Source organism: Suncus etruscus, chromosome 8 (assembly GCF_024139225.1).
Source record: "Suncus etruscus isolate mSunEtr1 chromosome 8, mSunEtr1.pri.cur, whole genome shotgun sequence".
Taxonomy (NCBI): Eukaryota; Metazoa; Chordata; class Mammalia; order Eulipotyphla; family Soricidae; genus Suncus; species Suncus etruscus.
In genome coordinates, this window is record NC_064855.1 from 67,158,395 (window position 1) to 67,182,801 (window position 24,407).

At 39.1% G+C, this 24,407-nt stretch overlaps 1 non-coding gene across 1 annotated transcript; it reads left to right on the forward strand.

Annotated features, from left to right (window-relative positions):
- Positions 1 to 23,898: 23,898 nt before the first annotated feature.
- LOC126016969 (U6 spliceosomal RNA) lies at positions 23,899 to 24,005 on the forward strand. The gene has a single exon (XR_007498650.1). It is a non-coding gene; the product is annotated as a U6 spliceosomal RNA (small nuclear RNA).
- Positions 24,006 to 24,407: the final 402 nt, after the last annotated feature.

The window sequence follows — 24,407 nt, forward strand, 5'->3', positions numbered from 1 at the left end:
CTGTAAGAAATAACCAAAAAACCCTTGCAATTACAATTTTAAGATGTTAATTATTATTATAAGTAGGCCCTTAGTTGGGAGATTTTAAAATGGGGGAACTTCATGACTTAGAGTAGATGAAATAAGGTCATGTTTATCAGTGTTTGTTGTACCCAAGAAAAGCCTAAAGCAGAGGTTCCCAAACTTATTAGGCCTACCCTCTCCTTTCTAGAAAAAGTTTGTTTGTTTGTTTGTTTGCTCCTTGGAATTCTACCTTCTTTAAGTGGCTAGTGAGCCCCCAACCCATTATACCTGAGGCTACAATCACTTTCCCAAATACATGTTGGTCACCCTCATGGCCCATTTGGGAAGCATGGGCACAAAGTCATGTTTCCTCATCTATTTCATCTCTGCCCCAGACCCTTGAGGAGAGAGGCTTCTCTTCCATATTTTACATGTTAAATATTACAATGCCAGTAAATTGTGCTGCCAGATGGTTTCATCCTAGTAAATGTGGACCAGAGAATTTATATTCAAGTCTGTTTCCAAAGTCAATTGGGCAATATTGGCTTTAATTGTATATTGACCTATCAGCGAGTTTGATTCTTTTTCTCAGTTTACCCTTCTCAAATTTTTATTTAGGCCCTGTAATTTACAATACCACTAATGATATTGTTCCAGGAATACAATATTTCAACTCCACAACCTCTACTAGTTTTAGTGTCCCCCCCAACCACCACCACCACCACCAAAGTGTCATGGTCTGTCACCTACCTTACACTCTGCTTTGGTAAACTCAGCTCTGTATACTTACTCTCAGGTTCTGCTGCCTTTGGCCATTTGTTGTGTCCTTGCTAGATTTCTTCATATCCCACAAAGAGAGATCATTCTATATCTGTTCCCTCCTTTTCCTTGACTTCACTCAGCATGATCCCCTCTCCCTCTTCTGCAACCCCAGTTCCATCCCTGTAGCAGCAAATTGTATGTTTTTGTTTGTTCCCTTATAACTGGGTAGTATTCTGTTGTATGCATTATAGACCATAATTATTTTGCATTTATTCAAATTAAAATTTTTATTATAGTTTTGGTTATGTGTTTACAGTAGTGTTGACATTTATGGTCTTGAAGTGCAGTTATGACACCTTACCACCACTATACTCCCTCCCTCCCTCCAAGGCACTGCTGTGTCACATCCTAGTTTACCAATAGCCTGCTAATCTGATGCTCTTTTTTGTACTCCAACACCAGAGTTTATCATTTGATATGATCTATAGACTTGTTTTGTTTCCCTGTATAGGCCACTGTTTCATGGTCCACTCATTGTTCTTGGGTATTTGGGTTATTTCCAGATCTGAGCCATTGTGAATAGTGTTGCAATAAATATAGGAATGCAAAAGTATTTTCAAAATAGTGTTTTGGGGATCTTGGGGCAGATGCCAGGAAGTGGAATTGTTAGGTTAAAAAAAACCTCCATTCTTAATTTTTGGAGACATATCCATATTGTTTTCCATGGAGGTTGAACCAGATGACATTCCTACCCCAGTGGATGAGGGTTCCTTTCCTCTCACATCTCTTTATTTTAAGGTTGGAAAACATTTTCCTGGATGTGTCGTATGTCCTTGGCAGACTTTGCTCCTCTTGAAATCATGAGTAATGTTTCAACTTTAGGGGATAACTTACCCCAGAGATGCATTATACCTAAGGATGTGATTTGCTCATATCCCTACCTGAGATGGACAGTTTGGCCTGCCCTGCTGGGACAGTAGGCCACACATCAGCATGGGACACCAGGAGCATACAAAGGAAGGAGAGTATCAGAAAAGACTGTTTCTGATACCACTCATTTTTGTAGTTTGTTTGTTTTTTGTTTCATTTTTGTTTTTGGGTCACATCTTGCAATGCTCAGGAGTTACTCCTGGTTAGTCTTGGCGGTACATGAGGGACCATATGGGATGCCAGGAATTGAACCCAGGATGGCCACATGCAAAACAAATACACTACTTGCTCTGGAACCTCCTTTTGCATTTTGCATTAAATGTTTGTTGGTACAGTAATAGCAGATAATATAGCATCCCACGTCCTACTAGTTTGAAGGAACACACCCACTTAGTTTTTAATAATCATTTTAAAGAAAATGAATGATTTCTTCAGAGAAAACTTGGTTACATCCCTACATATAATCACCTTCATGAGTATAACATGCATCTTCCAACTCATCACCTTTGCTCTTTCTTCATAATATAGCTTAATTGGTTGTGTGTGTGTGTGTGTGTGTGTGTGTGTGTGTGAATCAATATAGTCTTTGTTGAAACTTATTTAGAAAGTGTGAAGGGAGAGAAAAAGAAAAGTATATGTTAAAGAGAGAACAAAGGCTTTTCCAATGTAAGTAAAGAAACAGAGACAAGTGAGATACATGTTAGAAGGAGAACACTGGCTTAAAGTGTAAGCCCCTAGAAGGGTGTCTTATTTATAAACCTTTGCAGGATCTATCTTGCAGGACTTAAAGCTCTTACTTTGCAAGCAGTTGATCTAAAGTTCAAATCCCTGGTGTTTCACTTATATCAAGTATGATCATTTTAACAGCTCTTCTGTTTTTGTCAGGCTATCTGTCATTTTGGTGCCACGTGTGATTTCTAGCTGCACCATGGCAACGTCTGTGAGCACCACAAAAACGAAACTAATAACTAGTTAACAACACAAATCAAAGAAGGAGGTGTGAGCACCACAGCCAGTAAGTGCACAACCTATGTGCCTTTATGTGAGCTCTAAGTGCTGCCTTCCTTTACATAACCACCACAACCATGGCTTGTATGCCTCGCTGAAGAGATTGAGCCCTGGTGAGCACATGCGAGCAACACCACCATAGGGTGCAGACTCAGTGAGCACTATGGCCATGTGTAAAAACACCCAAAGCTGATGTGTGATTCCCATGATCAGTACAGATTATAGATGTTGAGCGCCTGGTGTGCACAACCACCATCACGGCAAGAATAACTACAATAGTAATAAAGACAATGAAAGGAAAGGGCAGGGAAGAAGGCAACACAAAAGAAGAAACCCAGAAATACCACATTTGCCAAGATGGTGACATTTACACATCGTAACTTCATTTTGTATTACGATCCTAACATGAAGGTAATATTGATTTATCTAGTGCACCAATTTCCACATGTACATAGTGTTCCATAATGTGACTATATCTATTTGTGACATTTGTACTGAATATTCTAGTAAACACGTAGTTCTTTATATGCATAATAGACATACAACAGAGTTTTTCACTTAAGGTTTGGAGAGATAACTCAACATATTTAGCTTATCGTTTACATGCTAAGGTCCTAGGTTGGATCTCTGACACTACATGGTCACTCAAACACAACCAGAAGTGACCCCTGAGTACAGCTGTAAATAATCCCTGAGCACCGCTGGGTATAGCTCACAAGCAAACCAGACTCAGCTGACTACATCCAAATTACATCACGGTATCATATATTACATACATTTTCAATGTTATCAAACAGTTTCCAGTGTTTGGATTGGTTTACTTTTAGATCCTGAATTGTATGATAATTCTCTTTTCCCTCACATCATCAGCAACACTTGTCAAACATTTTCAATTGTGCACATCTGGTGAACGGGAAATACTAACTGTTGTTCTCATTCATGGGTGATGTTTTATTTCCGGCATAGATAGCTCTGTATCACAGGAATGCAGATGGAGCCCACAAATCTCACCCTTCTAGAGCTGCCTTGCACCAGCCACCCTCTGTTCTCACCTGGTGTAAGGAGCCACGGAGAGGTGGCAGGCAAGCCAGGGTGTGGCCAGCACAGTGCATGGGAGATGTGTCATGCTCTGAGCTGATGATTGCTTCTGTACCCACATCCTGTTACTCTGTTGGACTGCAAGGTCATAACAAATATTGTTCCCGGTTTTATAAAGTGTGGGTTTTCTGTATGGTTTGGGCACATTCAGGAACCTGATGAAGTTATGTGGAAAATAACTGCAGCCAAAGGTCTTGGCAGACATTGTCGCCATCCAGATGTGTGCAAAAAAAAAAAAAAAAGAATTGATGCCAAGTTGGGGCCGGAGCAATGGCGCAGCAGTAGGGAGTTTGCCTTGCATGCTGCTGATCCAGGATGGGCCTTGGTTTGATCCCCTGGCGTCTTATATGGTCACCCAAGCTGAGAGCGATTTCTGAGCACATAGCCAGGAGTAACTCCTGAGAGTCACTGGATGTGGCCCAAAACAAAAACAAAAGCAAACAAAAAAATTGATGACAAGTAAAGGGGAGCTAGTTCCAAGAGCTGGCGCACAAGCTTTGCATGCAGGAGGCCAGGGTTCCAGCCCAAGTACCTCATGGCCACCTGAGCACTGCTGGGAGGAACTCTGAGCACTGCTAGATATGCCCCCCCCCAAATAGTTGATGTCAATAATCATGATGCTAATCGATAAGGTTTTATCAATAGTTAAAATTTGTTGACTTATTGAGCTTCTCTCCCTTAACTCTTCATGTTTATGTACTGTGGAGAGAATGGATTTGGAGTGATGTAAACTTTACCTCTTAACAAAAACGTGATCTTCAGAAAGTTATCTCTAAGTTGTATTTCCCTCATCTGTAAAACAGTGATCAGAAGAACCCTTACGTGCAGGAATGTTTTGGAATTTGTGAAGTGATGCAGGCACACAGTAATAGTTTGTAAAAATGTCAGCTTTGTGTATGTGGTAAGAACTCTGATTTCTACCAGAGATTACAGGACATGCAGGCCTGCCTCCAGGCTCAACCTACTCGAAATGCACCATTTGCAACTTAAATATAAATTATAAACTGGTTGGGAAATAGGATCAATTTTATTTGAACTGGAAAACATTATTTTTGTATCTTAATTTGATTAAACATTTTTTTAGCTGGATGAGGTGTGCCCAAACGGGGATAATGAGCTCTGGGGGTCATTCCTTAAGATATTTGACCTAGTTATATTGGGCTAGATAATGTGGTGCTAGTTGGATTCCAGAAATGCTGAAGGCTATCAGGTCTACCTCTGTTGGTGCTGTGAGGTGGGGAGTAGGGGGCATGTGGAACCAGAGATCAAACAAGAGGCCTGATTCATGACCTACATTATAGCCCTTTAAATGAGCTCTTTCGTCTCTCACTCCAAAATTGAAAATAAGGAACTCTCCCATCTCTTGATTTTTAACTTTTCTTAAGAAAAGGACACTGGATAATTGGTGACACTCAGCTAGAAACTAATGTAGTGAAGTTTTTTTTTCCCCCAGAGATTGCTAGATAGGATGAGAACTCTCCTGTGGGCCTGAGCCCCCAATCTGCATGCTGCATGCATTCATGTGTACCTGCCTGGCCCTGGGCGGAATCTGAACATGTGGCGCCTGAGTTTTGTGCTTACCAGTCTTCAACACTCCTTAATGATGGGGAAGCTGTCATTCTCTGGGCAGGTCCTCAAAATCCCTGTTCACAGGGACCAAGAGATAAAGAGAGACACGAGCCAATGTGTGGTGATGATCCAGATTTATACCACACATGGGTGCTTTTCCCTCAGCATACCCTGTATTATATTTCACCTTCACAATAGTTCTGAAGTAAAGACCATTAACTTCAGAAACAAATTGCAAAATGCCTGTCATAGGTGATGAGGTGAGATTGGAAAGTTGAACAACAGGTTAAAGGTCACGCTGCAATAAAGAGGCAAATGTGGTACCAGAGCTGGGCTCTTCAGAAGGACTATCCTAAATTCTCCTCAGGATGTTGTGCTTTGAATACAAAAGCAAACATAAAGCACAAAGTGAGTTTACCTCAGTATTCAGCACTGTACAGGCTGCCCCTAAATCTGTGAGGCTTCTGATTGATTTTGAGGGATATGGGGAAGTTCATGGAGAGGTGCACATGGGTAAGCCTCAGGGGGTTCTTTAAAATGCTTCATCCATCACATCATCTGGGACCTGCTTTAAGGAGGACTGAGGAGTCCCTCACTATTCCCTTAGTTGAGGCTTGTCCTAAGTCTTCAGGATGGCTCTGAATTTCTCTGTGCCCACCCACTGGGGCTGTGAGTCAGGCTCATTGAGCTTTTGAGTCAGACTCCCTCTTTCCTTGGACTCCACATTCTCTTTCCCAAGACCCCCTAGTGCAGTTCAGAATGTCAGCAGGAGCTTCAGAGCAAGCAGAAACAGGAAGTATTCCTCAGGGAAGGTAATTACATGGCTGGCTCTAGTAAATGGTAATGAGGTGGGTGAAGTCATCCAGCAGGGATGTTCCTGATAGGCTAAGGAATGTTTCTCTTCCTTGAATAAATATTTTGTAGCAGTTACCTGGGTGAAAACTGGCTTCCTGTAAAGGGTTGATTACACCCCCCCCCAAAAAAAAAAGAAAAAAAAGAAAACACAAACAAAAAACAAAGACTCTTGGGGGCTGAGTGCTCTGTGTATGTAATTATTTCCTAACTAATGACACGGACTCAGTGTTTTGCACAGGGCATGCTTGAAATCAATTCTCACTGTCCAAAGAGTATTCCACAGTGTCTGATAATTGCTTCAGAGCTTGCAAGGTAAAAATGATTTATTTGTTTCTTTTTCCTTTAAACAGAATTCACAGTTATAGAAATGTACATACATACATAAATAAAATAAAGTATATATAACCCTCAACACTCAGAATGTACTGTGTGTACCCTTAGAAATAAGGCTTAACCAGTTGATTGGGGAACTGAACTACTTTAAGACACTGGTTTTCATGGACATAAATGAGATGATAGTAGTATATTGATTTCTGTTTGCTACTTTAAAGTTCAAGTGAGATTATGTCTAGTTCAAATAATAAATACTTATTGAGTGATGGTGTGCCTGGCACCACTCCAGTTGCTAGGAACAAAAAAATGAAAGTTTCCTCGAGCCTCAAATATTCTTAGTTTATTGGGGAAAGGTGCCTCAAGGAGGAGCCTGCTCTATAGTATAGATGGTGTGGATGCAAAAGGCCAGTTTGAGCATCCCTAAATTCTGCAGTCTCTATTATGTAATCCTGCTTTGTCTGCCCAACAGAAATTTACTGTGATTCAAACTCTTCTAACAACCACAACAGACTTCAATTAAGAGCCTGCTTGCTGGTCTGTCTCATTTTTCTCTTTCTTCTGAGTACAGAAAGCATCTTCCCATCACCTTCTTCATCTAGGTTTTGTCAACTGCCAGAGAGGCCCAAGAACTTGCAAGAGTGGGTTGAAAACTTATCCATGAAGTCTATACACTGGTTAAATGAAACCCATTGCATCCCTAAAGCCTAAAAACTAGGAACACCATTTAAAAATATGTGCCAAGATATAGATTTTACTTGACTAATAGTTGGCATAATATTAAAGATGACAATTTAATTATCACTGTACATGTCTGGGTGATCTTTCCATGAGTTGGCATTGTTTGGATACATAATAGAAGCTTAAATAATAATAGATTATGAGATAATTATTACACATATTATTTTTCTTGCTTTATTTCAGCTCAATTATTATGGAAAAATAAAAATTTGTCATCTTTTATGTTCACTTGGTAGTAATATAAAGATTTAAAACAGATTGTGATTATTTGGCACATCACATTTTTCTGTGCGTGTGGTGCTGAAGATTGAACTCAGGGTCTTACACATTTATAACGTAAGCTATACTGATGAGCTGTTGCCCCAGTTCTAGATTATAATTATCTTAAGATAACTAAATGGAAACATATTTTTATTACAATTAAATTTAGTACAAGCATTTACATTAATTTTGTGCTTATTTTAAAAATGATTTTCCTCTTCAAACTTTACAGTTACCTATTAGGAGACAAAATATATGTGTAATGAATAGCTTAACTTGGAAGAAAAAGTATTTACATAGAGTTCAGTTTTTTATTTAATTTTTTTTTTTGGTTTTCGGACCACACCCGTTTGATGCTCAGGGGTTACTCCTGGCTACACGCTCAGAAATTGCCTGGCTTGGGGGGGACCATATGGGATGCCGGGGGATCAAACTGCTGTCCTTCCTTGGCTAGCGCTTGCAAGGCAGACACCTTACCTCTAGTGCCACCTCGCCGGCCCCAAATTTTTGAAAAATAGAATTCAATTAAATATTCAGGGCTGGAGTGATAGCACAGCACTAGGGCATTTGCCTTGTTGCATGGCCGACCCAGAACGGACACTGGTTCTATCCCCGGCATGCCATCCTGACATCCTGAACCTGCCAAAGAGCGATTTCTGAGCACAGAAACAGAAGTAACCCCTGAGTGCCACTGGGTGTGGCCCCAACCCTCCAAACCAACAAACAAGCAATTAAATATTCAAAGAAGATGGTCAAAGATATAAAATTCTAGTTGTACTATAAATAAGTACAAAATGATATGATAGCAGCATGACTATAAATAATACTGCTATGCTATATATAGGGAAGTTATTGAGAGTCAATCCTAAGAGCTTTTATGACAAGGACAATTTTTCCCTTTTTCTTTTCTTCTTACTTTTGTTGTTTTTTTTATGAGCAGATACATGTTAGCTGGACTTACTTTGGTAGTCATCTCACTGTATATTAATCAAGTATCATACTCAGTGTCTTAGATCTATATAGTAGTGTATGTCAGCTTTTCTCAGTAGAACATTCCTAGTTTAGGGGAGTTAGAGTATGGCTTAACGCACAAATTATCAACTTTTGTTCAATCTCCGGTACTTCATGGTCTATTCTAAACATTTCTGGGTGCTGCATAAGAAGCCTCCTGAGCACTGTCAGAGCAGCCCCAGTAATTCTCAACACTGAAGGCCAGAGGGTATAGCTTCCTCAGGTTCTAGCACTGAACTGAGAAGAAAAATTCTCTTTTGTAGAAAAGCATTTATCTATTTCTGACCTTAAATAAAGGCTATCTTCTAGTAAAACCACGCTTATATACCCACATAAATAAACATACAAACAGATATAAACATTAAAGAGTATTGTGTGTTGTTTACTATTGCAAAATGCTTTTGTTGTGTTGTGAGTGTCTTGAGCATAACCAAATATACCTCTACTTCTATCCACTGAAGCACAAATTAGTTATCAGGCACAACTGTGAAACGATGTATTTAATTTTGTAAGAGTCTGTGCTATTCTTGTTCTCTGAAAAGAAGGTTCCAGTAGGTTAATTAATTTGTCTTTTACCTTTGTGTCTCTGCCACTTAAAATTTTTGGGTGCTTTGAAGCAGTGTTCACCTCTGGCCTTGGCAGTGGCCCAAACTACAAACTGTCACAGTACTTGGAAGCAGTTGTCTTTTATTTGAAGGACAAAAGATCAAGGTGAGTGGCCAAGAGATTTCCTGGGATCTTCATGGCATTTGATGTGAGGATAGATTAATGATGAGACAGTATTTATGCTTATAGGGTGTATTATGCCACTAGTGAATACCAGTTGTGTGTAACAAATAGCAGAAGTATACATAAATTTCTTTAGAACATTTTGTTGTTGTTTTTTTTTGTATTAAGTGTGTTTATTATGTACAGGTTTTTGAGTTGCAAAGAAGTATAGGTCATGTAATTCCATTTAATTTTCACATAAATAAGAACTTTTGGGGGCTGCCCCTAGCAATGCTCAGATACCACTGAGGCTACAGTTGAGTGTTCTTGAGAGACCATGCAGTACTGGGGATTGAGATTTTCACATGCAAAGCAAGCCCTCCTTTACACTGTGTCCCAAAGACTATGCAGACAGAAGTTTACTAAAATGTTATTTATAGGGGCCAGAGTGATAGTGCAGTGGTAGAGCAGTTGCCCTGCAAGCAGCTGACCAAGGACTGATTGAAGTTGGATCCTCTGGCTCCCAAACTGCCCCCCAAGCCAGGAGAGATTTCTTTTTTGGGGGGTGGTTGGGTCACACAGCAGCGCTCAGGGGTTCCTCCTGGCTCTATGCTCAGAAATCGCCCCTGGCAGGCATGGGGGACCATGTGGGATGCCGGGATTTGAACTACCGTCCTTCTGTATGAAAGGCAAACGCCTTACCTCCATGCTATCTCTCTGGCCCCCGGAGAGATTTCTGAGCTCATAGCCAGGAATAGCCTCTGAGTATCACCGGGTATGGCCCAAAACCCAAAAAATAAATAAATAAATAAATAAATAAATAAATAAATAAATAAAAATAAAAAGCTCTTTATAATGTATATAAAATTTAAAGTTTATTTGGAATTCTGTATTTTTATTTGATGAATTAGACAACTTAAGAGAAAAAAAATCATGCTGTCTGATGCCCAGGGCCCAGGGCAGAAACAAGCTGGAAAAGAAATTTATGAAGAGTTTTGAATCTCCTTTCTATAACATCAGTAGTCAGAATCAGGGAGCTTCATCTTCTACCAGAAATGCCTTCGGAAAGCCAGAATAACTTTCTCCCTCAAGTGTTTTTTTCATCATGTGGCCATTGAGTGTTGCTGATTCATTTTGTCATAAATCTTGAACAATCACTAACTCTTCATTTATTTATGCATTATACATAAAGTATTTATTATGCCTTTTCACATATCTGCATGAGATATTTAGATATTTAATGGCAATGACAGCCAGTTGAGGTAGATAGTATTATCTCTAAATATACCACCATTTGAAATAAAACCTCAGTGAGATGAAATAATTAGCATCATTTCCCACTTGGAATTTTACAGACAAAGAATTAAAACCAATGTTTTTCTAGATTCTAACTTCTAGAGGCAATATAGATCGAGTGTAGCAGAAAAATCTCATATACGTGAAACTGCATTGACAGAGGAATGGGTAAAGAAACTGTGGTACATATACACAATGGAATATTATGCAGCTGTCAGGAGAGATGAAGTCATGAAATTTTCCTATACATGTATGTACATGAAATCTATCATGCTGAGTGAAATAAGTCAGAGGGAGAGAGAGAGAGACGCAGAATAGTCTCACTCATCTATGGGTTTTAAGAAAAATAAAAGTCATTTTTGCAACAATCCTCAGAGACAATGAGAGGAGGGCTGGAACTTCCAGATCACAAAGAGTGGTGAGTGCAGTTACAAAAATAACTACACAGAGAACTACCATAATCATGTGAATGAATGAGGGAACTGGAAAGCTTGTCTAGAGTACAGGTGGGGGTGGGGTGGGATGGAGGGAGATTTGGGACATTGGTGGTGGGAATGTTGCACTGTTGAAGGGGGTGTTCTTTACATGACTAAAACCTAATCACAATCATATATGTAATCAAGATGTTTAAGTAAAAGAATGAAAAATAAAAAATAAAAAAAAGAAAAAAATTTAAACTCCCAGGGGCTCAGCGGGTAGGATGCTTGCCTTGAACATTTCTCACCAGAGTTTGATCCCCAGCATCCAATATGGTCCTGCCAGGAGTGATTCCTGAGTTCTGAGCCAGGAGTGACCCTTGAGCTTGAGTACTGCTGGGTGAAGTTCCCCAGAAAACACACACAAAAAATCAAACTCCTTACATTATACATGCACAATCTCCATATGCTCACAGGACACACACACACACACACACACACACACACACACACACACACACACTCACACAAACACACACACACTCATACACACACTTCATCAAGTTTCCTCTGCTCTTAAAGCAAATAGAAGTAGATCACTGAATTAATTGAGCTTGATGGATAATAAGGCAGCCCAAATCTCCAGTTGTAAAATCTTAGAGTTGTTTAGCAGGTCCATGGATCTCACCTGGGAGCTGATCTGATATGTTGACTCTGTCTATGTTACATTCAATTTCAGCACATACTTCCACAAGTCTCATGTAGTCTGTTAAATGTTTTTGACTTATTGACTCAAGCAACTTACTCCCATCTAGAAAAAGAATGAAAAATATTGATAACTGACATATATATATCACCACTCATTTTTGTTTCCTGATGCTAGTGATTGAATCCAGGACCTTACACAAGCAAGGCTAATGTTCTGTCAGGGCCCTACAGCCCCAGTCTAATCACCTTCATATACCTTGCCCCAGCCCAGCAGAATCTGTCTCTTAGTAATTATTTGACTGGTACAGAATAAAAGGTTTATTTAATTTTAAATGAATAACAACTACTCACCACTGCAAATTCAAAGGTGTGGCTGGCTCAGAGAAACTGTGGGGGTTTTTTTGGTTTTGTTTTGTTTTGTATTTTACATTCTTTCTAGTAAAATGCAGCCGCCCAAGTGCTGAACTTTCTATTTGTATTAGGACACTCTCCTAATTTCTCAAATGTTGGCTGCTTCAAGTCTGGAGTGGTTTATAATGAAAAAAAAAAAATGACCCTGGAACCATTAGTTTCTTGCTATTGCTGGACTGCTTAGCACAGTGTAAGTTTTGCTCAGACCTGCCCCCCAGGGAGCACAGTGCTGTTCCAGGCATGAGCTCATGCAGGCAGGCCTCTGAATGGGGAATGGAGGTATAATGAATACCACTGTCTGGAACGAAAACTCACTGTACTTCTTGGTTTATGCCAGCACACATGAGAGTTGGTAGGCCTTGACCTCCTGACTTGGGTTCATGTATCTCTTCATTCCCTCTGATTCTTAGTTTGTCAAGTCCGAAAAAGTATTTGAAAGTAAATACTATAATGGACTTTTTTTTTTTTTTTTTTTTTTTTTTGCGTTTTGGGCCATACTCTGTAATGCTCAGGGGTTATTCCTGGCTATGCATTCAGAAATTGCTCCTGGCTTGGGGAACCATATGGGACTCCAGGGATAGAACTGAGGTCCGCCCTGGGTCAGCTGCGTGCAAGGCAAGCACTCTACTGGTGCCCTATTACTCCAGCCCTATAATGGACTTTTTAAAAGTCAAATATTTTTTATTTCTAGCTTATTTTTAATTTTTTAAACTGCTTGATATTAAAATTACTGATATCATAATAGATCCACCCAAATAACAAACAACAATGTTCTAAAGCCAAGACCACTCCCTGGTGGGACTACATAGATTGAAAGCATGAAATTCAGAGACCTCCTATCTTCCTTCTTCTAAGATTTCATTGACTCCATACTCAAAAACTTCTTCATATGAGATATATTCTGTTTTAAACAAATGATATCCAACTCACTTGCCAATTGCTGCACAAATAAATCTAGGTGGTAACATAGCCATTTGGGCTTCTTTTTTGGGAAAAAGTGATTCAGAAGTAAAAAAAAAATCATCATGTAATGCTGTAGGTCATCTAGCTTATTCAATGAATTTCCTCTTCACTTTGTTGGTTCATCAAATCATTTCTTCATTTATGCCTCAAACGTTTAAGCACTTACATTTTTTTACTTAGTTATTTATTTTGGTCTGGGGGTAATTCCTAGTGATGTGCAGGGGTTACTCCTGGCTAGGCACTCAGAAATTTCTTCTGGCAGTGGCATCCAGGATGCCAGGGATCAAACCCAAGTTTATTGGATGCAAGGAAGCATCTTATCCACTGTACTGTCACTCTTGCCCTAAGCACTTTGATTTATTTACAATACTTTTAATAACAGAATTTTGAGCATTCCGCGTTTCAACTTCAAACCCACTATCAATGTCATTGTTCCTCTACCAGTAACCCAAAGTCCCTTCCCTTTCCCCATCCTCCCTCCTTAGCAAACTAAAAGACAGCTACTTATGCTAGTTTGGAACACAAGTGCCCCACGCATTCTAGTGTCTTAACTTGTGTTGACTCTTATGGTTTTGGTTTACATGGATATATCATCTCCACACCACCAAAAGTCCAAGATCTTGCTGTTAGTTATTTCAGTTCTCCACATTCTTGTACCTATTGTGTGCTGAACACTGAGCTAACTTCAACTGTAAGGATAACTATAATCCAAGATGATAAATGCATTGATATGTACAGATATTTTAAGATCCCTGTGAAGAAGTGTCTCTTGTGGCCTTGTGGTGGCCAGATGGAGAGAGAGAAATAGGAGGGGAATATGGTAGGATTGCTTGAAGGCACTGCAGATCTTCTGAAGTTATTAGTCATACATTTAAAGTGAGATGGGATCCTGGCAGAAAGTTTTTTTTCCAGTCATATGTCAGTGCTCAGAAACAGATATAAAGTAGGTGGGGTTGGTGCTTTCCAAAACTTGGCTTTTCTGCACAAGTCCAAAAGAGCGAGAGAAGATAAAGATGACAAAAATATCTGTAAGAGGTACTTACGTTTATGAGTCAACTGTAAAGAGAATGAGGATAAGAGAAAGCTTTCTTCCATCTCACCACCCTCAAAAGCTTTTCCCATGTGTAACTAATCTCATTTATCTACTTTCTTCACTGAATTATTATTTAGCTTAAACTTAGCATTTTATTGTTGATATAGTTAGACAGTTGTGTGATTTATAGTAGTAGTCTCTTCTAGAACAGAGTGATACTAGATAGTCCAATAACACCAAGGGTAGTCTGGTGCATGTTAATAATACTTAAGAAGTAGTAATGATACTTAAGAAATATCAATTAAGTTCCCTATGAGTTGTATTTTATTTATTTATTTTTGATTTTTGGGTCACAAACCATGATGCTCAGGGGTTACTCCTGGCTATGTGCTCAGAAATCACTCCTAGCTTTGGGAGACCATATGAATTGTATTTTTAGAAGACATAACAGGTAGGCTATTTCTACCAGTTTCTTTTGGGGGGGGTTCGTTTATTGGGTCACACATAGGAATACTTCAGGCCTATCCTAGCTTTATTTCTACCAGTTTCTATGCCTCCATTTTTTTCCTTATTATTACCACCAGTTTGCAATGAATTGCTTGAGAAATTTGCTTGAAGCACCCAGGATCTAGTGTCCTTGCAGACACAGATGATGGCTAATGCTGACTTCACTTTCCTTGTGCAAGTGTGCACGTTCAGAGGGTGGAGTGGATATATGTGATGCTTTTCCAGCATCAGCTTATTGAATTTGATCCTCCCTGTAACCTGATGAGGGAGATATTATTACTCTCCTCATTTTACCGATGAGGAAACTAAGCTGCACATATTGAGCAACTAGTCCTGAGGCTACACTGCTGGGAGTGAAGGAACTAGGTCTCAGATTTGTCTCCCAGGGAATCCAAAATGAATTTCCTTTGCATTTCGATGGGCAACCTCACACTGATTGGTCTTCCTTTCATTAGTAGTTATGAAACAGCAGATAACAATGTTTTGAAGAGTATCATTTTTACCAGGTAACTGTTTCTTGAGAGATTTTATTTTTGCTTGGAAAAACGAAATTCTTTTAGGTCTAGGTTCTTGCTATGATGACTCAGCGTAGGTTTGTAGTGAAGGGACTTCTTCAAATAAAGCCAAGAATCTAGATCTTTTTTGAACAACTCTTTCCCAGCATGCTAGGGACTCCAACACTTTTCTGCTCTACTTTACAGATCTTCCTTGAATTAATGAAGATATTCCCAAGGACCAGGGTACTTCTACCATATGAAAAGTGTCTACTCTAAGGCTTCCAAATGATGGATTATATCTATTTTCTAAGTATCTCATTAAAGACCAGAGTTTAATAATCTAAAAAATTTTGAGGGCTTCCCTAGATTCTACTTTTTGCCACTTCTGGGAATTCTAGACCTGGTGATTTCAGGCCTATTGGTGCTCAGGAGACCTGGGGCTAAACCTTATGGTGCTCTAGAAGCCATGGGAAGCAGCAATTGAACTTGGGACCTTTCACATAACAGGCGTAATGCTCCAGCTTTTTGACTCATATGGTTCCTAAATTTATTGTTAAAATACCCTAAATAGAATGGTTCAGTTTTCTCTTTAGGGAAGATAAGAAAAGAGTCACAAATCTGTAAACTTGAGAATATTTTTTGCTCTCATGGTCTTTCTCTACACTTTCTTTTGGGTATGTTGAGGAAAGTGATGTTTAGCCCTCTGGGTCTGTTTGGATTGGTACTTATAGGAGGGAGACAATGTTCTAATTTATTCCAGGAAGCAGTTGAATTCTCCCTTAGAGTCATAGGATTGATGTCATAGATGCACAGCTACACTGTAAACTAAACAGCTATACTGTATTCCAGGGAGACTATCTGAATCCTGAAGTCTCCAGATATGGAGATATCAAGCAGTGTTTATTGCAATGAGCTGCAGTATCTAAGAACCCTGTGATTTCAGAATGAGTGATATTAGCTAATGACATACCAGCTTCAGGGAAAGCAAGAGGAAGCCCTTGTTTTTCCCTTGCTGTGGTTTGACTTATCAGTTCATGCTCTTGCTTGTGTTGAATGTGTCTCCTGAGAGCCACAACCCACACGTTATCACCAGAGTCCATCTGTGTACATGGCACACAGATACAGGAACTGACGCAGGCTCCTCAAGACCCTGATAGGACTTGAGTGTGTGGATGGAAAAAAGCATTGGAGCAGTTTCCTTAAGGCGATATGTGAACAATCAAGCATTCATTCAGCTGATTTGGTTGACATAAATGGAGGACTATGAGCTCTGTTAATATGGAGCAAGTGAATGTTTATTCTTTTCTTTTTTAATAAATATTTTTATTTTGACCAAAGTGGATTACAAATCATTCACAGTAAAATTTGACATTGAATAGGGGCATTCCCACCACCTATATTGTCCTCCCTCTCCCCCCATGCATCCCATATCCTCCTTTGCTCCTCGGGCTACTAGTGTAAGTGGTCCCCTCTGTGTCTAGCTTGTTGTACATTCGTTATCGATCCTGTTGTCCTTGGTTTTGGATTTGGTACCTAAATCTGATCATTTTTTATTTCTAGTCACTGTTCAGACGACTGTTTGATCTTGGTAACCTCCATTATTTTCCTCTCAGTTTGAGAGGCAGAACAAGGTGGTGCAAGTTATGTGGTTCTGTTTGAAGAAAAGAAGAAAACAAAAGAAGAAGAAAAAACGAAGAAAGAAAAAGGGGGGGCAAAAATCAAACAAGCAAAAATGGAGGAGTCCTTTTTGTGGCTATAAATATCTGTTTAAGAGAAGAAAGGGGGAAAGGAAGAAAAACATAGCAACAATACTAAAAAAAGAAAAAGAAAAATAATCAAACAAAAAAACACGAAAAGCAACACAGTAATAAATACAACAATGAAACTCCAATAGCATTAAGAAAAAATAAAACCTCTGATTTTCTTGAAACTCTTTCTTTCTTTCTTTCTTTCTTTCTTTCTTTCTTTCTTTCTTTCTTTCTTTCTTTCTTTCTTTCTTTCTTTCTTTCTTTCTTTCTTTCTTTCTTTCTTTCTTTCTTTCTTTCTTCTTCCTTCCTTCCTTCCTTCCTTCCTTCCTTCCTTCCTTCCTTCCTTCCTTCCTTCCTTCCTTCCTTCCTTCCTTCCTTCCTTCCTTCCTTCCTTCCTTCCTTCCTTCCTTCCTTCCTTCCTTTCCTTCCTTCCTTCTTCTTTCTTTCTTTCTTTCTTTCTTTCTTTCTTTCTTTCTTTCTTTCTTTCTTTCTTTCTTTCTGTCTTTCTTTCTTTCCTCTCTCTCTCTCTCTCTCTCTCTCTCTCTCTCTCTCTCTCTCTCCCTCCCTCCCTTCCTCCCTCCCTTCCTCCCTCCCTCTCTCTCCAGGAGATCCAGTGTATACTGAAATTTAAGAACCAGTATGTTTTTTTATTTGTTTATTTTTTGTCACACTTGGTGGTTCTTAGGGTGCTATTTCTGGCTGTGTGTGTGTGTGTGTGTGTGTGTGTGTGTGTGTGTGTGTCACATCTAGCAGTGATTGGGGAGACCATGTACTTTCACCATCCTGAATGTATGCAAATCATGTGCAGCTTATTAAACTCTCTCTCTCTAGTCCTAAATCCTAACTCTTCAGCTCCCAGTCCCATTATTTGAAGTCTAACACTAACAACGGTATCTTTTTCAGTTAAGTTCAATGATAGTGAGATGCAGTGCTTATACATGAAAGTATATTTCTCTCAGGTGACCTTTACAAAAGGGTTTTATATCACATCTGGAAGGGAAGAAAAGAAATAGAAAAAGAAATAGAAGGTACCAACGTGTTATTTTCATATAAGGCAATCTAGAGGGAATCTGAATCATTGATAAGAATGGTTACTAAGCAACCTCTTGTCCAGCTAGGAGAAAAAAAATGCTAATGCAAACATCTAGACCTGGGGAGAGAGAAATAAAACTCTTAGCTGTACTTAAAGAATTTCAACTCACATCTTGATGCTATGATTATTGATGGTAAACTCACCCGAGGCAGCATCAACATAAAGTAAAAAATTCTAAGTGATAATACAAAGAAAAGCTAAATAATAGATGCAAAAGGGTAAAAACAGAAGACTTAGAAAAATGGTTCTCAGAGAAGGGTAATTGAGCAAGCTATCTTGTGCTTGTCGGTGTGAAGCTTTGCTAAAATAATCTTTTCTCAAAAACAGTGTTGAGTGTTAAAAGAAGGGCATCTTTTTGGGGGTCAGTTGAATGTCCCAACAGCTAAACCTGCTCCTTGTGGAAGCTGTCTGGGCCTATTTGGATTTGAACATTTGACTCTTGGTTTCTCCAAGTGTAGAGGAAATTTAAGGCTGAAGCTTGTTGTAAATACACCCTTACACCCTCTTTTGTATTTCTGGGACAGGATCCAGCAGGTTGGATGTGGAAAAACAAGTTTTTTTTCTAAAAGGAAAAAAATATCAAAATAAGAGGAAAATTGTTACTACTAAAAGTTCCAAGTGATGGATTCCCCAAAACATTTTTACTTGGACTCAGTCATTCTGGGAACACCACTGTGATTGTGCAAGTGTGAATGTACATGCATGTGTGTGTGTGTGTGTGTTTAAAAAGACAGAGGTTCAGAACTTTACAAACTGCTTAAGTCCTCCAAAGGCCAGTGATTAATGCTGGCTTTTTGTTAGCATCTGAAGGACACTTGAGGCACCACAAAGATCTTTTTAGGCCTGACCGTTAAAGCCAGGCCCAGTGGAAACTACTCAATACAGTGGATCTGTGTTTGCCCAGTCACATTTTCTATATTCAAATTATAACTTGAGCAAATATTTGTGGGGCAAAGGCACAGGATATTTGAAATTAGGGCTTTTCAACACTGTCTAAATACTTTAACTTCTGGGATGTGGTTCAACCGCTATGTCCTGGAACATTAATTAAGTAGAAGGAGGTTACATACACACTGTTTTTCACCTTAACACTATGCCACCATGGGAAGGGTTTGATGAACTTTGGTGAGGCTCTCTATGCTTGTATTAGTGTTCAGACTTTCACCCTATGAAGAGACTATGAAAGGAGCACTATTTCTTGAAGCATCCTTAATCTGTCTCTTTGGGAAGATAATCCATTTTCTCGATTAAGCAATAAATAAGCAAGTGCTTCATTGGCTGTTAATAGTTAGGAATGTTGGCCCAAATGTTGGCTTCTTTAATTTGGCTTGTGTAAAATTAGTGTTTTATGGATTATTTCTATACCATTAGGCCTGGAGTCTAATGGTTATAATGCTATAATAAAGTTGTAGGAACTGGTGGGTTGGGAGCTTGGAGTCCCTGGCCCAAGACATGTGGGGTTAGATCGGAATCTGGTGACTTAGGCGTACTTCTTGGATCTGACACTAAAGCTCCATTTCTGTTCTGCTACAGGAATGCTGGTAGCACCTGGGCTTCCTCCTTCTCTTCTATGAACACATTCCTGACACTGTGGAATGCTGTGGCTGGATGGGCTGATGCAAATACTCAGAAACTGGGTCCAGAGAGGAAATTGAATTCCTGGTATGGCCTAGCAGGCCTGTATTTTAATTTCCTAAAACCTTCTCTTAAGCTGGGACCAGGGAGAGAGTCCAAAGGGACTGACCACTAGTTTCTTTAGAATAACATGTTAAAAATCAAGGATATCTGTATCAGAGAGTTGGTTGGGGACTCTGAAATGATAATGTTCTGGAAAATATATAAAGGAGTAAAGAAAATTTTATTATTTTATTTTTCCTAATAAGTGGATAGTAAACCATTGTGTAGATGTAGCACAGTTTCTTTATCCATTCAGTTATTCTCTGGCACTTGAGTTGTTTCTTCATTCTGGCTATGGTGAATAGAGCTGTGATGAACATAGGAGTGCAGAGGAACTTTCTGCACTGTGTTTTTGAGCTCCTAGGGTATATACATAGGAGTGGTATTACTGGACCATATGAAAATTCAGTTATTCTCTGGCACTTGAGTTGTTTCTTCATTCTGGCTATGGTGAATAGAGCTGTGATGAACATAGGAGTGCAGAGGAACTTTCTGCACTGCGTTTTTGAGCTCCTAGGGTATATACATAGGAGTGGTATTACTGGACCATATGAAAGCTCAATTTCTAGGGTTTTTTTTTTTGAGAAATATCATATTGTTTTCCAAAAAGGCTGAACCAGTCTACATTCCCACCAGCAGCTTTCCTTTCTCCTGAGTCCATACTAGTGCTGATTGTTATTGTTCTTTGTGATGTGTGCCAGTCTCTGTGGTGTGAGATGATACCTCATTGTTTTAATTTGCATCTCACTGATGATTAATGATGTGGAGAATTTTTTCGTGTGCCTCTTGGCCAACTGTATTTCTTCTTTAAGAAAATGCCTATTAATTTTGTTTCCCCATTTTTGGATGGGGTTAGATGTTCTATAAGTGCCTTATATGTCTTAGATATTAATCTGTTATCAAATGGGTATTAGGTAAATAGTTTCTCCCACTTCTGAGTAGCCATTTTATCCTAGTAACAATTTCCTTTGAAGTGTAAAGCTTCTTAGATTTAATGTAGTCCCATTTATTTATCTTTGCTTCCACTTGCTTGGCCAGTGATGTTTCATCCTTGAAGATGCCTTTCACACCAATGTCATGGAATGTTCTGCCTACATTTTCCTTTATGTACATTATGGTTTCAGGTTTTATATGAAGGTCTTTAATCCATTTTCATTTAACTTTTGTGCACAGCATTAAAGAGAGGTCTGAGTTCACCTTTTTTGCATGTAATTGACCAGTTTTCCCAACACCACTTATTGGAGAGGCTTTCCTTACTCCACTTTGTATATCTTGACCCTTTATCAAAGATTAATTGATCATATAACTGAAGGTCATTTTCAGAATATTCAAGCCTAGTCCACTGATCTGAGGGCCTGTTTGTATTCCAAGGCCATGCTTTTATAATGACTGCTGCTTTATAGTGACAATTTGAAGTTGAGGAAAGTGATGCCTCCCATTACCAAGGTTTGCTTTAGTTATTCATGGAGGTTTATTGTTTCATATAAATTTCAGGAGTGTTCAATCTAGTTCTTTGGATCTAGTTCAATCCATATGGGAATTGCATTCAACCTGTACAATACTTTGAGAAGTATTGCCATATTAATGGTATTAATGCTCCCATTTCATGAGCAGGAGATATGTTTCCATTTTCCTTTATCCTCTTTAATTTCTTGAAGCAGTATTTTGTAGTTTTCTTTGTATAAGCCTTTTACCTTTTTAGTTAAATTGATTCCAAGGTATTTGATTTTCTGAGGTACAATTATGAATATAATTTTTTAAATATATATTTTTTATTTTGGGCCACATCTGGCGGTGCTCAGGGGTTACTCCTGGCTATCTGCTCAGAAATACCTCCTGGCAGGCACAGGGAACCATATGGGACACCAGGATTTGAACCAACCACCGTAGGTCCTGGGTCGGCTGCTTGCAAGGCAAACACTGCTGTGCTATCTCTCCAGCCCCATAATATATTTATTCTATTTCATTATTTGTATATTGAAAAGCCATGGATTTTCCATATTAATTTTATAGCAAGCCACTTGACTATATAAATGGGATAGATATGTAGAGTATTAAACTGAAAGAAATGAGTCAGAGGGATAGACATAAAATAATTGCACACATTTATGGGATATATGAAAACATCGTAGTATTAGTATGGTAATAATATCCAGAGACAATAGAGATGAGGGCTAAGAAGACCAGTCCATAGTATAAAGCTTGCCACAAATAGTGGGAGGGGGGAGTGCAGTGAGGTCAGAGAAAGGACCACTATGACAATGAAAGTTGAAAATGATCACTCTGGACAAGAATTGGGTACTGAAAGGGGGTAAAGTGATATGCATGGTACTCCTTCAGTAATAATATTGCAAACTACTGTATCTTAAAGAAAAAAATTGGGGCCAGGAAGGTGGCGCTAGAGGTAAGGAGTCTGCCTTGCAAGCGCTAGCCAAGGAAGGCCCACGGTTCGATCCCCCGGTGTCCCATATGGTCCCCCCAAGCCAGGGGCGATTTCTGAGCGCATAGCCAGGAGTAACCCCTGAGCGTCAAACAGGTGTGGCCCAAAAACCAAAAAAAAAAAATTAAGAGAGAAGAAAAATGTTTGTTCCAGAGGTAGACAGAGGGGATGGCAAGAGGGAAACTGGGAACATTGGGGATAGGAAATGTTCATTGGTGAAGTGTGTTATTCTTTGTCTGACTAAAGCACAATCATGAACAACTTTGTAACTGTGGGGAAAAAAAAACAACTGTGTTTTGAACAATCTTGTAACCATGATGCTTTTTGTTTGTTTCTTTGGTTTGGGTTTTGTTGTTGTTGTTGTTTTTTGGGCCACACCTGAAGCCACTCGTGGGTTATTTCTGGCTCTGTGCACAGAAATCACTCCTGGCAAGCTTGGGAGACCATCTGGGATACCGGGGATCGAACTCAGGTCTGTCCTGGGTCAGTCACATGCAAGGCAAACACCCCTACCATTGTGCTATCTCTCCAACCCCTTATAGCCATAGTGCTTAAATAAATTGATTAAAAATAAAAAATTAAGGAGTAAGGAGTTTTTGATGGGCACTTTTATACTATTATTTTTATACTTTTTATACTATTATTTTGTTATTATAAAGAATGATATTCATTGGAAAATGGCTCCTGAGTAATGCTCAGAAGTTAGGGAATGATTCTGGGCTAGACAGACAGTTCAGTGTGAGGACCTCAGATTGTGGTTCTGGTCAAACTTGGATGGTGCTGGAGATTATTTAGGCCACTCTGGCATTTTTGGAGGTTCCAAAATCATACCTGTGCAGTGCTGGGGATTATTTGGACTACCCAAGTGGTGCTGGAGGTTTCTTGGGTTATACCTAGTGATGCTTGGGGGACCATGATGGTGGGAATTAACTCCTAGTATGATTCATAAACACTGTACTATCTTCTGGTCCAGGGGTGGCGAACAAGATTTTTACCCTCTCTCAAAATGGCAAAATGCAATATGTGTTGAATATATTATTGTTAAAATTAGATGCTTTTGTGTGAGTGTTTGTTTGTTTTGGCAGGTCACTGCATGGTGTGGCTCTCGGACTCTCACAGTTTAAAATTTTGGCTATTTGTGTCGAACTTGTTCGCCACCCCTGTTCTGGTCCCAAGCACCTGTTCTTTTTCTCCTTCATAAGCTCCAAACCTCATCTCCAAACAGAACAACAATGTTCTCTTGTTCTTAAAAGGGCGAACTCACAAAGGGGTATTAGGTTTGTCTGTTTTCTTTCACATATCACCATCATGGAATATAAGAACTCTGACTTTACAATGACATTTTCAAGGGAAAAGTGACAGCATAGATTTTATTTCTCTTTTATGAATAAATTCCACAAAATAATGCAGGACTTCCATATATTCCTATAATTGGCCCATTATTAATCACCTATTTCTTTTTCTCCCTCTCTTCTGCTTTAAGGATCCCATGTTAATCTGCCTTTATCTTTGCCGACAATAGCATTAATAAGAAAATCTACAAAATTTCCCTCTTATTCAAAGGTCCAACTCTCTAGTCAACTAATTTCCTTATAGACTTAATGGTCCTTTTAAAACATCTTCCTTTCCAGATCCACAATATTTTTGGACAAAACCAATTAGGCCCAGAATACTTTCGGTGTGCCCCATTTCTGAGTCTTTTGCTCATGGTCATCTTTTAAAGGACCTTTCTACAATTTTGCTTCCATTGTTAATGAATGAGGTCTCCCCCACCTCCAAGTCATTCCCTGACACTGACTGATAGTTATATAGTTCAAAGCAATTTGAATACTAGTGCTCGCTTCAGCAGCACATATACTAAAATTGGAACGATACAGAAAAGATTAGCATGGCCCCTGTGCAAGAATGACATGCAAATTCATGAAGTGTTCCATATTTTTGCAGCACTATTTACAATAGCCAGACTCTGGAAACAACCAAGATGCCCTTCAACAAATGAATGACTAAAGAAACTGTGGTACATGTACACAATGGAATATTATGCAGCTGTCAGGAGAGATGAAGTCATGAAATTTTCCTATACATGGATGGACATGGAAATGATCATGCTGAGTAAAATAAGTCAGAGAGAGAGGGAAAGACTTTTATCAAAATTCTGGATTGATTAAATGACTGCTCACTGGTGCTTGCATTTGATCTTTAGCCTCTCTCCTTTCCTTGGAGGTTGGAGATATGGTATCAAAGTTCCTGTCCTGTAATCAGTGCTTAGTTGCCCTGGCAACAAACCGTCTTTCTTTTTTTAAATTTTTTATTTTTTATTATGAAAACAAAATGCAAAGAAA